General features: G+C 44.2%; 1 protein-coding gene across 7 annotated transcripts in view; it reads left to right on the top strand.

The window, feature by feature from the left end:
• Positions 1 to 15,146, top strand: part of CRADD (CARD and death domain containing adaptor protein) — a 201,648-nt gene that overhangs the window by 121,631 nt on the left and 64,871 nt on the right. The window lies entirely within an intron of this gene.

Below are 15,146 nucleotides of genomic sequence, written 5' to 3'. Positions count from 1 at the left end.
AAATTAAAAGTACAGCCCCAGCCCCACTTGTGACTGGGAACTAAAGGAGGTTGACCAGTGTTGGTCAGCTTCTGTCTGTGACCGAGTACCTGAGACAGTCATGAGGAGGGCAGGGTTGTTTGCCCAGGCTTTCAGAGATGTCAGCACTGGCATGGCTTGCTGTTCTGCCCTCCTGGTGGCACACTACATTATGGTGAGAACGGATGGCAGAGGAAGCCTGTGCACCTCATGCCTGTGAGGGGGGAGAGGGAGAGAGAGACACCGGAGAAGCTAGGGGCCTGACTCACCCTGCCCAACCTTCCTCTCACTAAACTCCACCTCATAATATCCCCGCCACCTCTTAGCAGTACCAGGAACGAGCTGGGGACACTCCAGACTGAACACTGTCAATTCTTTTTTTCAGTAAAATTTGTTTATATTCTTGTCTTCTGTTAACAGTCTTTGAAATGTCATTAGTAGAGACATGTTCGAAAACGTTATTATGAAGAAGAAAATGCTTCTCATTGACTGTTTATCAACCTTTCCCCCCCTGCTCCCCACCCTCCCACCCCCCCACCCCCCCATCCCCCATCATGCTTGATTTTTGGCAATAACCCTGGTTTAGGTTGGGGACCCCAGCAAACAATCCTTGGAGACATAGTAAGAACCACTAACGGGGCTTAAAAAAAATTTTTTTTATTTAACTAATTTATTCAGATAACATCTCAATTCTTATCCCCTCACTTGTTTCTTCCCGTTCCCCCTCCCTCCTTCTTTCATCCTATTCCCCTCCCCTAGGTCTGTGACAGAAGGGCACCTTGTCCCCCACTATAAGATCACAGCCTATCAGGTCTCTTCCTGGTAGCCTGCTTACTCTTCCTCTGAGTGTCACCAGGTCTCCCCACCAAGGGGAAGTGGTCAGATAGGGGGCACCAGAGTTCATGTCCAAATCAGTCCCTGCTCTCCACACAGTTGTGGAGAATGTGCTGTCCATTGGCTAGATCTGGATAGGGGGTCTAGGTTTACTGCATGCGTTGTCCTTGGTACAGTAGTTTGAGCTAACCCCTCCTGGGTCCAGATCCACCAGCCTAAATGGTCGTCTTCTTGTATATTTCTAGGATCCTCTGGATCCTTCTATTTCCCTCATTCTTCCTTACCTCTCTCACCTAGAGTCCCAGTAGGAAGTCCCAGTATCTATCCCAGTCTCTGGCTATGTGAAGACTTGGACACGAGCCCAACAGAGATGTCCCCTGAGAGTCTTAACAGGGACGTTTGAAAGCGATTGAAGTTAAGGTGGCTGAAAGATGCTTGCTGCTTTCTGATGAGCATTTTGTATAGGTTTTTAGTTCATTTTGTAGGGAAATGTTATACTAGAAACTCTGTATTTGAAAGATGGCTGGTAAAATTGGAAAACCCAATACATCTCCACTTGCCTTGCCATCTTCCACCCACGTTACTGGATCTGTGGTTCGTTCTGAGCCTTCCTCAAATGCATTTCACAGTTTCATGGTGCTGGGCTGGGTCTTCTAGTCTCCATGCCAACACTCCAGCCTAGCTATGATGTCTTTTTGTTCATATCATGTGCAACCTTGTAATCATGGGGACTCGGTAAACTATTTGGTGTATGGATAACTGCTATTCTGATTAAAACGCAAGCTGCAACGCTCTCAGTCCGTCACCTGCAACAGTGTGCTGTTCTGGCGTTTCCTCTTGTTCTGTTGTTTGATGTGGCTCTTTCTCTGGTTGCTGTTCGGTTGTCTCTGTATTGACTTGAAAAGCTCCTAACACTTCTCTTTAGTTCTTATTTTCCCACTGGCTAGGGGTGATGCTTGTTCTGATGGGGGCGGGGGGCAGTCTCATCCTTTCCTACTCCGCCACCACCAGAGCACCGATGTTTTCCGTGTTAATGGCATTGCTATCCTTGGTGAGGAAAGTGGCACGAAAGCAGGAGCCTTGTTTGATTCATCCCCAAGTCCTTGTGTTTGATGCAGTGCCTGGAGCTCCCTGTGGGCAAGATGGAGATATAGTCATCAAGGATTTAATTCATCCTAGAATGACTCTGGACTTCTTTCCTCATGTCTCTTCTGCCCCTGTGTGCCTAGCTAGACCCCGGGCCTGGCTATTTCTCTCTGGGCCCATGCAGAAAGCTGATTGCTCTCACATCCATCAAAGGTGATTTTCTTCTGCTTCTCCATCATTCCTTGTCTTAGTTGTATGTGTGAAAAATCCCAGCAAGCTTGTCTGTGATTTCTTCATCCGCTTCTTCTTCCAGAGACTGGGCAAAATGTTAACAAATGGTCCCTGTTCTTTATTTCTGCTAAGACTTACTCCAGGCCGATTCCTGTATGTGAAGCCCTCCCCTGCCATCAGGGGCCCATTCGTCCGTCCTAGAGCCTTCCCTTTGGCTTTGTGCTTCCTCAGTGTGTTGCCAGCAGGTTGTGCTGTGCTACCTTGTATTTACCTGTCACGGCGTGTATATACATCTGTGCACTCTTTCCTACTCAATGCTGTGCAGTGTTCACACTGATACTTACTGAAGCCAATCCTGTATTAGGTCCTGTGCTCAGGGTGATGGAGCCTGTGCTCAGGGTGATGGAGCCTGTGTTCGGGGTGATGGAGCCTGTGCTCAGGGTGATGGAGCCTGTGTTCGGGGTGATGGAGCCTGTGCTCGGGGTGATGGAGCCTGTGTTCGGGGTGATGGAGCCTGTGCTCCGGGTGATGGAGCCTGTGTTCGGGGTGATGGAGCCTGTGCTCAGGGTGATGGAGCCTGTGCTCGGGGTGATGGAGCCTGTGTTCAGGGTGATGGAGCCTGTACTCTGGGTGATGGAGGCTCGAGGTTTCGTGTTGGCTCTCCAAGCTCTTGTTTGTGATAGGTGTGGGTCTCCTTGGTTCATAGGCTAAAATGAGAAAGGAGCCATGCTCAGGCATGTGTGGCTGGCAACTGTGAGTGTGGGGCGGGGATGGTTGAATCTTCTGTGGGAGAACAGGCTGATGTCAAGCTCATGTCCCTTCTGGGTCAGCTGGACTTACAGGCATGCACTACCCTGACCAGCTTGGAGTAGGTTATGGTGGTTTGAATAGGAATGGGGCCCCCACAGACTCATATATTTGAGCTCTTGCTTGGTCATTAGGGAGTGGTACTACTTGAATGGGATTAGGAGGTGTGGCCTTGTTGGAGTAGGTGTGGCTTTTTTGGAGGAAGTGTGTCACTGGAGGTGGGCTTTGAGGTTTCAAGGGCACAGAGTCTCTCTCTTTTCCTGCTTCCTCGGCGGTCCAGATATCAAACCCTCAGCTACCACATTTGCCAACATGCAGAAGGCAGAGGCAGGTGAATCTGAGTTGGCTATGTAGCAAGTTCCAGGCCAGGCATGGTTACATTACATAGTGAGACCTTGTCTAGAGCGGCTACGACTGGAACGCCATGGAGAGATCTTGTAACAAGCTTTTGACAGACATGAAATAGTGTTTCGCTTTGTTGTGTTGGTTTTTCAGCCAGGGCTTCAGCACATCATCCAGACTAGCCTCAGATTCAGAGACCGGCTGCCTCTGCCTCCCGAGTGCTGGGATAACCACACCCAGCTTGAAATGGTGCATCCTTATATAATACAGTTCGTCCTTGTGGAAGTCAGAGGACAGCTCTGACAGCTCACAGGACAACTCTCTCCTCCTACCACACAGGTCCTGAGGATGTAGGTTGTCAGGGTTGGTGGCAAGTGCAGGGCTCTGCCCACCTCCCTCCTCCTACCATAGCTGCAATGCAAAGAACCAAGTATTTACATTAGAAAAGCTCCCAGGTTATAAATGAGTTCTGCTGACAAATTCTCCTTAATACTTCCAAAGTTGTCTGCTTATTAGCAGTCACTTTTTCCTCCTCTTTATTCCAATTGACTTATTACTATAATTATCAAGTATAATTAAACAGTAATAAACTGATCAAATGGGAGTATAAAAATAAAGGCAAATGCTTCAGGAAAATGTGATAATGATGATGCTCCGACGCAAACATTCTGGAATTTCAGAGTAGGTGGAATAACTGTGAGAGATTTGAGGAGAGATATTAAAAGTCATGAAGGATTCAGCATTCATATTGTTTCACATATTTAAATTTTCATTCCACATTAAGGAAACTAAAACAGAAAGTAGGGCAGAGGATGGAATATGGAGATGATTTATGCAGATACTGTAGAATCTTAAGGTCTCCAGTGCTAAGTCAAAATTAAATGTCCAAGGCAACCGATGGCTTTGAAGTTATTTTTTTAAAATGAATCCCCCATTTTACTAGCTTTTGCAATTAAGCAATCTTGGGGCCTAAATGTTTTAAATAAAAGTGCTTGTTCTATGTATAGCTTAAAAGTGTTATGTAACTTACTGTCTGGTTTTGCTCAATATTTCATGGACGTGTTTAAAGCCAATGAATATGGATGAAAATGTTTTATAGCCTGTGCTGCATAGTTTTATGTCAGCTTGAACAAGCTAGAGGCATTTTGGAAGAGGGAACTTCCACCTTTAATTCCAGCATTTGGGAGTTAGAGGCAGGCAGATCTTCAAGGTCAAGGCCTGTTTGGTCTACAGAGCGAGTTCCAGGAGAGCCAGTGCTATACAGAGAAACTGTCTTGAAAATAAACAGAAATTGGGGGTGTGGGGGTTGTCTCCATCAGATTGGCCTGTGGTGCCTTTTCTTGATTCATGATTGACATGGAGGGGCCCATCTGATTGTGGGTGATGCCACCCCTGGGCATGTAGTCCTGAGCTGTAAAGGAAGGCAGGCTGAACAAGCCATGACAACCAAGCTGCAATCTTCCATGGCCTCTGCTCTGACGTCCCCCAGTGATGGAGTGTGACCTGAGAGCTAGAAGCTTAAATATACCCTTTATTCCCCAAGTTGCTTTTGGTCACAGTATTTTATCACAGCAATGAAAGAGTAGAAAAATAACTAATACATAGCCATATGATATACTTGCAGAAAACTGCCCAGTTCCTAAGTGTTCATTAAGTCCTTGATTTTAGAGATCTGAAATTATCAATAATGGCGTGAACACATCTCTGTCAGTCCTGGCCACTGCAATAAAAACAAAAACAAGCAAACAAGAACAATTTTCTCCACTGTCAGGAGCCTCTGTGGCCCCATCTTTCCCCTCTGGAGTTAACAGTTGTTTTGAACCTAACATTGTGCTATCTGCTTTCGGGTTTTGTGTGAACAAAATGTAGTGATTTGGTTTCGGCTTAGCTTACTTCACACCCGTCTGTGAGAGTCATAAGTCAATGAGTAGTACTTTTCATCCACTGTCACTGCTCTGTGTCATCCGCCATAAGAGTGCATCATTCCGTTGACTTCTGGTGGTAGCCATGAAGACTGTTTGGAGTTCAGGGCTGCTATGTACTGTGTCTCTGTGACCACCCTTGTGCTGTGTCTTGGCTTGCATGTGCAGGCTTGAAAATTGTGTTTGTTTAGACACTTTGGGAGGCACTGCAAAGTCACATTTACTTCTGGGGATCCTGCTAAAGTGTGTTGGAGGTTGTCCTTATATATTTTGATGCTAATTACTGCTTACTGTCTCTGTGGCCCACCAGTACCTTGCCTAGAGCCTAACCTATTTGACCAATAAAAGGCCATGAGGGCAAATGAGATAGGTGTGGCTAAGGTTCCCAGTCTTGGGGTGACAGAGAGAATCTTGAGAGAAGAGAGACCAGAAGGGAAGAGAGAAGAAGGAGGCTGCACCATCATGGATTAGATGGAGGAGAAGCACATGGCCAGCACGGATGGAGGATTTGGCTCAGATGAGGAACATTAGCAAGTATATGGGATTATGGGTGGGAGGTAGCTTGATAGAAATTATTAGAAGCAGATGGTATAGGATTGGAGCTGGTATCCTGTACCTGCCCCACTATGGGAAGTAGTTTAGGGAATTAATATCTGCCCTGCCCCAGGTTAACTAAGGCTATTTTAAAATATAACAGGTGTCTGGGTCTTGATTGATTGTTTGCAGGTTAGAAAATGCTACTGTAATAATAATTATAGGCCTAATAATAAACATTATTGGACCATACTGGTAATTTAATGGCAACGTGGCTGACCTGGGTTCCGGTCACCACTGGTATCTGTGTGCTTCTTTTGTCCCACAGCTTCTACGTGCCGGTGCGGTCACCATGTTGGTGTTTATCCAGTCTGTGGCCATGTTGTATTGTGTGAGTTGCAGTTCCTTTTTCCTGTTGCTAGTGAAATGGAATACTTTGTGGTTGTTGTTGTTTGGTTGGTTAGTTGTTTGTTTTTTTTTTTTTGAGACAGGTTTTCTCTGTGTAGCTTTGGCTGTCCTGAACTCACTTTGTAGACCAGGCTGGCCATGAACTCAGAGATCTGCCTGCCTCTGCCTCCCTGAGTGCTGTGATAACACCGCTCCTGGCTAGAATAGAATGTTTTGGTTTTTAAAAAAGATTTATTTATTTATTTATTTATTTATTTATTATGTATACAGTGTTCTGTTTGCATGTGCGCCTGCACACCAGAAGAGGGCACCAGATCTCATTATAGATGGTCGTGAGCCACTATGTGGTTGCTGGGGATTGAACTCAGGACCTTTGGAAGAACAGCCAGTGCTCTTAACCTCTGAGCCACCTCTCCAAGCCTATTTTTAATTTTTTTTTTTATAAATAAATGATGTGTGAGCACCTATGCGCGTGCATGTGCTTGAGAACAGGTGCCCACAGAGGCCAGAAGGTGGAGCTGGATCCCCTGGAGCTGGAGTTACAGGTGCTTGTGAATTGCCTAATATTCACACTGGTTGTCAAATTAGGTCTTTTGGAAGAGCAGCAGGTCCCCTTAACAGCTGAGCCATCTCTCCAGCCCCAAGTGGATCTTGTTCACACAGATACACGCAGAGATGCTGTGCTTACTTCACATTTGCAACATCTTTGTTAACACTGAACTTTCTGGTTCAAGCTCAAAGCAATAACTTTCCATTGTTTTCGGTCTTCTTTAATTTGCCTGGAATGTAATAGTTGTTCAGTTTCAGTGTGACTCTTTTCAATGGGCCCGGAATATTTTACGAATAACACGTCACTTTATTTTATCAATCTCCTTTGGGTTTTTTTCACCATTGTGAATGAGCAATCATTTAAGTAGCTTTCTCTGTTTTCAGAAAACATGTGACGTTAGACGTGTGAGTCACACACCATGTGCCCTCCTCCTCCTCTTCTGTGAACCGAGTCCTCTACACATTCCCCTATAGTTAACATAGGCTCCACTCTATGACTCTGGAGATTGGGAATTGTATTCTTATGACCTGACAATTTGATAGGAAAAAACGATAATTTATTGTAGTTTCAATTTGAAACTTTAGGTTTTGTTCCGGTTTGATTGATTTCTTTCTTTCTTTCTTTCTTTCTTTCTTTCTACAATGTGTAATGTGCCTGGACTCACCGCGAGCTCTTTATCCTCTTGCCTCTGCCTCCCCAGTGCCAGGATTACAGTTGGTGCTAGTATGCTTGAGTTTTGAATTTTTTTATTGAACACGTTCTCTTTTGGATCCCATAATTTTCATGGGCTCAGTATATTTACCCCTTTTAAAATTAATAGTGTGTTTTTATTATTATAGATAATGATCACGTGTCACATGTGTTTACAGAACATGAATCTGTAAAGTAAATTAGTTACCAGTATTCTTTCATTATTGGAATAGGCTTTTTTTTTTTTTGTGGGGAGGGGTTGAAGGAGAAAGAGGGGAGAGAGAGAAGAGAGGGGAGAGGGGAGAGAGAGAGAGAGAGAGAGAGAGAGAGAGAGAGAGAGAGAGAGAGAATTCTGTTCACAATTCATGTCTTTGGATCATTTAACAATATGTCAATAACATACTTAGTATGTTAATAACTAGATAAGCTGAAAGGAAGGTAATGTGAGTGGGAAGATCATTGGCATTAGGTCTGGAAGATGGTTCTCGATATGACTTTATTAGTTTTTACTACTGTGATACCGAATAACCACATGCTCTCTTTGATCCTAATTTTCTCACCTACACGGTAGATAGACTTAAGCCCACCCTCTAAGGGCTAAGTGAGATTGTCTTTTAATTGCTAGGGCTGGGGATGTTCCTCAGTTGGCATTTATTAGGTCCAGGGTTCAGTCCCCAGCAGGGCATAACACCAGGCGTGGTAGTATTTACCTGTGAGCCCAGCACTTAGGAAGTAGAGGCAGAAGGACCAGGAGTTCAAGGTCATCCTCAGCTAAAATTTGAGGCCAGCCTGGACTATATGAAACCTTGTTTCCAAACCAAACAAATAAGAAGGAAGATTGTAAACCATAGCAGCTACATAATATACATAATAATGCTAATAAATATGTTATAACTGTAGCTAGTTGAATATATATTTTACTGAAATTATCTTTTCAGGTAACTTTATTTATAAAATAGGCTCAACAAACAAACATCTTTCTCGTTCCGTGGCTCTGCATTTGCACTCGTTTGCATGCCTCTTTGAAAGAAATGGTTTATTGCTTAAAAAATAAAAAGTCCAAGCTGCTGTTCTTTCCTGCCATTCAGAGGGTGTTTGTGGCTTATTAGCTTTTAGGGCAGTTGGCTCCGACTGCGGTATTGACAATCCTTATGAGCCTGTTAACCACTGTTCTAGTAAAAGTCATTTTGATCTGCGAGGAAGGCAGAGCATTAAAAGAGTATTGAGTTGGAAATCTGTACTTTGGGCCTTTCATTAGAATGCTCCCCTCACAAAAGAGGCAGTGTGGATTTGCATTGCAAAGGGTAGCTTATTTCCTTCTGGAACTCTTGAAGCCAAGTAATTTAATTATGTCTCTGCCATCGCCTTTTATCTTCTTCTGCAGAGGAACTTTCTCTCCTCTGACAGTTCATATTGGAAGCTGGGTCTCCTTATCCCTAGAATTAATTACATGCAAATACTTCGGGAACATTGCTTTTTCAATTAGCTTTTAAATGTCACTCCTAATGGTGGTGGATTGTCTCTTTTAAGGGAAAATTAAGCTTTGTTGTCCTAGTGAATACAATTATTGATGTTTCTGGTGATTGGTACCAGTGGGCTCCTTAAGTTTTCACCATCAGAGACTAACAGCGTCAGGTTTGGGTGGGACCTGATTGCCACAATGCCAGGCTCTCTGCCTTCTGAGTGCTGGAGTTCCAGTTGCACACCACCACACCTGGCCCTAACGGGGGATTTTTGAATCACATGCTAGCCGATGGGTTGCAGTCAGTTAGGAAATTGATCTGGGCTAAAACATGGACACCGAGACGCATAGGTGTGCATACACACACAGTTGCTGTAGATAGCCTTGGTTTAGTGTGGATGTACATGGAGAAAAATTAAAGCAAAACAAAACAAAAATCAAAACTAACCCTAGCATTTTGTTTTTAGACCAAACCTCCTGTGGCAAATTAACATTTAGCCTTCACAAATTACTATTCATCTATCATTTTGTCAAGTTTTGGCCAGTAAATAATTGCATAAAATAACCTTTTGCATACAGGTCAGTCATCGTCAAGTATTTTATTGAGCCAGTAGATTTTTTTGACAGGAACCATTCATCTAGGCTCAATAATCATCTTTTATTTTATTTTTTTTTAAGCTAGGTACAGCTCCTCTAAAGAATTTGAAGAGGCAGAAGTAAGAAGCATCAAATACCAGTGAGCTAAGCATTATGCAAGGGAATATACATGGTGCATTGAGTTGTGCAGCTGTGTGTTTGTTGGATTAGGGGCCTCTCTTCAGAAAGGTCTCAATGAGTTGCTATGCTGAGCTTAGTTTTGCACAGTTGCTGGAAGTATTTGATTGACATCTTCAGTGTAGTTAGTTGTTAAAGGGTAACAAAAGAGTATGAGTTGCCTGTAGACTAGCAAATTGGGCTTAGGGGATGGAAGGATCGAATGTGAGTTCCATAGTAAGCGGCAGCCTGGCATAGAACAGGCTTCTCTGATGTTTGTCTTTCTCCCGTGGTGCCATACTGCCTTCTGAGCATGTGGGTTGGAGTCAGGATTGGGGGTTTAGTGTCAAGGTTGCTAGGGATCAGTGGCGTAACAGGAGTACTTGCTTCAGCACCCCAGGTCCTCTTCGGTACATCCCTTCTGTACTTTGCATTCATTTTTTTCATACCTTCGCATCACTTATCCACAGCAGGGTATCAGAGCACGTCTATAAGGAGTTGTTGTGTTATTATAAAATACACAGTTTAGATTCTAAGCATATTCTCATGGTAATAATCTAAGAATAGGAAATGAAAAACAATTGTTCATTTCCATCAAAGCTCTAATTTTTTTTAAAGAAAATGAATCTTTTTAGATGTGGGTAATCAAATGCACAGTTTTTAAATGGAAGTAGATTTGTTTAATGTTTTGCATTTTCTGGAACCTGCTTTCCTTGGAATCTGTAGGAGAGCTTTCTTGCTTCCTCTTTCATATTACTCTTTAACCACTACCACAGTCTATCTTTGCACTGTATGCTGGTGATCATATTCTGTGCTGCGAAGAACATCCTTAGAAACATCTGCAAATGTGTAAAGGGGTCACTTGTTGAGGACTTAGAGTGAAGTCCTTAGGCTTGGAAGTATATGTATGTTTCCTCTAGAAAAGCCCAACAGTTTTTGTCCTATCCACGGTGCCTGTGAAGAATGGCTACCTCCCGTGTATTTCTCTTAAAATAGCATCCTGAACTCAAGGCCAGAAGAAACAGAGGGAAGATGTTGCTAAAACCAACTGGTGGCCAAGATTTATGAAAGCCTAAATTTGCACAAAAACGTACATAGCGGTATTATTCATAGCAGCTAAAATGCGGGGACAACCTTGGGGGTCACCAGCTGTTGAGTGAATACAGAATGTGGTATGTAAATACAATGGCAATTACATGTAGGGACAAATGTTATTCAGCAATGAAGCTACAGTGTGGATCGAAGCATTATGCTACGTGAAAAAAGCCAGGCAGAAGTGGCCAGGTGTGCTTCTCTGCCGGATGGCAGTGCCTGAGAGACAGAGGGTAGCTTTGTGCTGCTTAGAGCAGAGGGTGAGGGTGTAGGGACTTGGGGGTTGGCTGCTAATTGGCACAGTGTCCCTGTGGGGTGATGGAAACGTCCTAACATTAGATTGTGGTGATAGTTGCACAATTCTGAATATATAAAAACCCACTGAATTGCATATTTTAAATGGGTGAATTTATGATGTGTGAATTTCAAGCCATTGAAGCGATTAAAAAAATTAAAATAAGTGGTATTTCACCCATGGGACGGGACAAAAGAATGAGGACACACTTCATCATGGGCCTGTGGGCCAGGCAGAAAAGCAATCATAACTAGTGTGTCCAGAAGTGTGTTGGGGCCATGCATTCATTTGGGCTAGGGACAGCCAGCTGCAGGGGCGCATTTTGCAGACTCAAGGCAGTTAATGCCATGTTTTTCAGGGTCAGAGAAGAGGGTAGCACCCTGAATCACTGCTCCCTATCCGGCCAGTCCTTCGAAGACACAGGAGGCACTGTTCTCCTGGAAGGCAGTAGGAGTTTCCTTTGCTGACCTAGAAAGAAATGCCTGCTGTGCTCCAGCATTTGGAAAAGGCAGGTCAGAGAGAGGAAGCTGAGCTCAAAGGCTGCTGAGTCAAAGAAAGGGAGAGGAAGAGCTAAGGTCACAGACAGAGACGGAGCCCTCTTCGTGAAGAAGCACAGTCGGTTTGAGATGTAGCAATTAAGCGTCTTCCCACACAGGGGAAGCGACTGTTCTTTTGGAAGTGTTTGCTAGTGACTAGCACAAGAAGAATGTTTAGAAGGAAGTTAGCGTTTTAAGAGGCTCCGTGTTGTGTTGGTGGGTAACACTTGGGTCAAGGAGGTGAGATTAACTTTGCAGTGCACACCAGCAGTTAAAGGGGAAGGTTCTTTGTCTAGCCCCTGTGCCCCTGTCTCTGGCCTTTAAACACTGGCTCTTCCCTCAACCTTTGCACAGGTTGCCCTAATACACAACAGCAGCATTCCAAACCCTTTTAAATATGTTCACGTCTGAGGGTTTTTTTGTTTTGTTTTGTTTTGTTTAAACTTGAACTGGAGTCTCCATGGCTCCTGTGGAAGCTAGTTATTTTTACGTAGCTTCTGCTGGTCTACCAACTATTTACTTCAGAAGCCGGGACCACATATGTGTGTGGGTCAGTGTTGACCCAATGGCCAAGTCACTTTGCACCAGGCAGAAGTCTTTTTCTTTGTCACTGTTTTTTCTCATTCTTGATGTGTTTGTTGTTTGTTTGGGTTTTTTTTTTTTGTTTGTTTTTTGTTTTTTGTTTTTTTAATTTCACCAAAGACTATTCTTTGGAGATCTGGGTCCACAAGCCAGTAGCAGAGCTCTTGCCTTGCGTATATAGTGCCCTAGGTTCAATTCCCCAATACTACCCAGTCTTTGTGCTCAATTAGAGGGTATACAGGAAGCTCAGCCACTATAAAAACCATCTGATAATTGTGAATTGCTAAAGAAACTTCAGCAATGAGGAAGCTGGAGAGTGATTCAGTGTGAGGAAGGGGAAGAGAGTGCTGCTGGGCTGGGCCCGCGGCTTCAGTGGGGGACTGGTGGATATTTTTGCTATGGCTAATTTTAGGCTAAGGCCCATGGCTGACTAGGGAGTAACTCAGCTTAGGTAGGCTTGGGACACTTAGAGTTTTTCCTTTGAATCTGTGAAGACTCAGTCTTTGGGAAAAACACCATATACTTCTCTGATTGCTGAAATGCCTCCCTTTCTGATATAACGTTTTGTATTTAATAAATGAAGAATAGTGTTTTGGCTATTTGTGTAGGTAGACTATACAAGCTACTGTAAGTTGTTCTTTCTGATTATTACTCAGATCGAAGGCATTACACATAACTATGCAGGGCTTTTGTTTCCTAAGTGTATTTTAATGACAGCTAGCCATGGCCTACAGTAGAGTTCCTTTTGGCTCCTGTGTTGGTTTATTGGAAATAGCTATGAGTTCATAGGACTCGGGAGTGCAAGAGCAAGGTGCCTTCACCATTTTCTGAGTGGAGGACAACCTTTCATCCTTTGCCAGCCCCCTTAGAGATTGGCTGTGAACAGCCCCGACTTAACTTGAAAGCACAGCCTGTTCCTTCACCATTGGCACCAAAGCATCTTAATTACGCTCGGACAGCTATTATTAGTATAGACAAGTGAGTAAGAATTTTCCTTTGTTGGTTCATGTTGCTGCTTTGTGTAATATGGCGTAAGTGTGAACTCACCCAGTTATCACAGTTACCACATGCCAATGTATAGTCATTGATGGACACTTTCTGTTCTTTCTGTGTCTGACAGTTGTTTCACTCCATAGCAACAAAGTGTTTCCTGCCATGCTGTCTTCACGAACCACAGATTGAGACAGAAAGGTGCTCTTAGCATGATTCTGAGCAACTCAGCGAGCTGCTTATTGGCATGTGATTGACTAAATCGCTGGGCATTGTTTAGTGGCTGCAAAAGAAGAAAGTTCCATATAATCAACCTTATTAACAATGAACATATCCTTCAGAGAAAGGCAGGTATTGTCAACATCCACATACTTAAACAGAATGAAAGCAGAGATAAAGAAAGGGAAATCCAGACAGGAAAATCACAATATTTTACATAGGGAAGAAAAGGAGAGGGAGCCATTTCAAGAGCAAGCCCCTCTCCTTGGCTTGGATCCCAAGAGAACACACACAGAAGACTGACGGAGCAGACACTCAAGCACAAAATCAGAAAGTGTGGTGTAAAGCAGCGCGGAGGTAGCTGCAGAGAGTAGGTTCAGAGCCAGCCCTGAGTCTGGAGAAAACGCGGAGCCCAACCACAGGGGGCCCTACAGCTGTGCACAGAGCAAGGCCAAGTGGAAACTAAGCCCCTGGCTTGAGGCAGATGGAATGATGTTAACATATGACAGAAAGCGAAGCTCCTCAGCTGGTTGGCTTCTCTTCTTCTGCCCAGGAGAGTGATCCTCAAACAAGAACACGTAGTGTAAACATGGCTGAGAGTAAGCTGAGCGTGCAGGATAGTGATACGAACAGTGACAGCCATTTGCCGAGTTTCTCTTCAGGACTGAGCACCCTACAGGAAGACTTCATGATTTTTTTCTAGTACTCACAGCAGCCGTGCACGGTAGGTGTCACTGTTATCAGTATCGCTTTACGGAGAGGATAGCAGGCTGCAGGAGATTTCATAACAAGCCTTAAGTTTGTAAGTGAAAGCCCAAGACTCAGGTTCAGGTCTGACCTGCATCAGTATCTGGCTGTTTGCAGGGGGTGGAGGGTTGGCTGGGGGTGGTGGTGATGGGGACGGGACAATTTCATATATGTATGAAATGTATACAGCGTATGCATACGTATACGGATGTACACAATGTATTGCGATACTTATTTCTTATTGCTCCTTTATTCTCCTCCCACTCTGGCTGACGTCATCTTCCCAATTAGTCCCCACCCTGCTTTCATGTTTCCTTTTATCTTTTGGACTCAGTGGATTTAATCAGGGTTGCTTGTGTTGGCGTGGGTTGGCGCTATCTTCTGGAGCCTGCGCAACTTACCAGGGCTAACACCACATAAGGAAGTGAATGTCTGCGTCTTTTAAGTAAGCACCCAACTCTCAAGCCTACAAGCACCAAGCTTTTAAATCAGCTTGCGTGTTCCAGTGGAAGCTATATTGTCAGGCACACCAATAAGCAAAGAGAAACCCAATAGATGGCATTGAAGAGCCACAGCGTGCGCTCATAGCTGAAACAAGGACATGAAATACCAAGATCATAAGAAAGGAAACAGCGGGCTGGCTCTGCACAGTGCTTGCCTACACTGGGCAGGGCCCTGAGCTTGATCTGCAGCACGGCAAACAGACCATCTGGGTTTCTTCTTACAGGTTCACTTTAGGCTGGCAAATCAGGCATCAGGTCAGGGAGCTGTCCTAGAATGTTCTGAGTGAAACTTTATAGGATCCGTGGGAGACAGCCTATATGTTTGCAAAGTGTGCCAAGTCGGGTTCTCCTAACCCGCAATCACAGCTCCCTCCCCCGCTTTGTCCCTGCCTAGCTATTTAGATGGCGATCCTGTTGTTGGAGGGTTTCATAGTGGGTTATAAGCAATGGAATTGGTCTGGACTCAGTAAGGTAGAGTCACGTTTGATTTAACTTCTTTTGCAGTGTATTGATTTTAGACAGGTTTTCCTGAAATCATATTGTGG

Source organism: Acomys minous (assembly GCF_964271855.1).
Source record: "Acomys minous genome assembly, chromosome: 9".
NCBI lineage: Eukaryota > Metazoa > Chordata > Mammalia > Rodentia > Muridae > Acomys > Acomys minous.
This window is presented reverse-complemented; position numbering and strand designations above follow the sequence as displayed.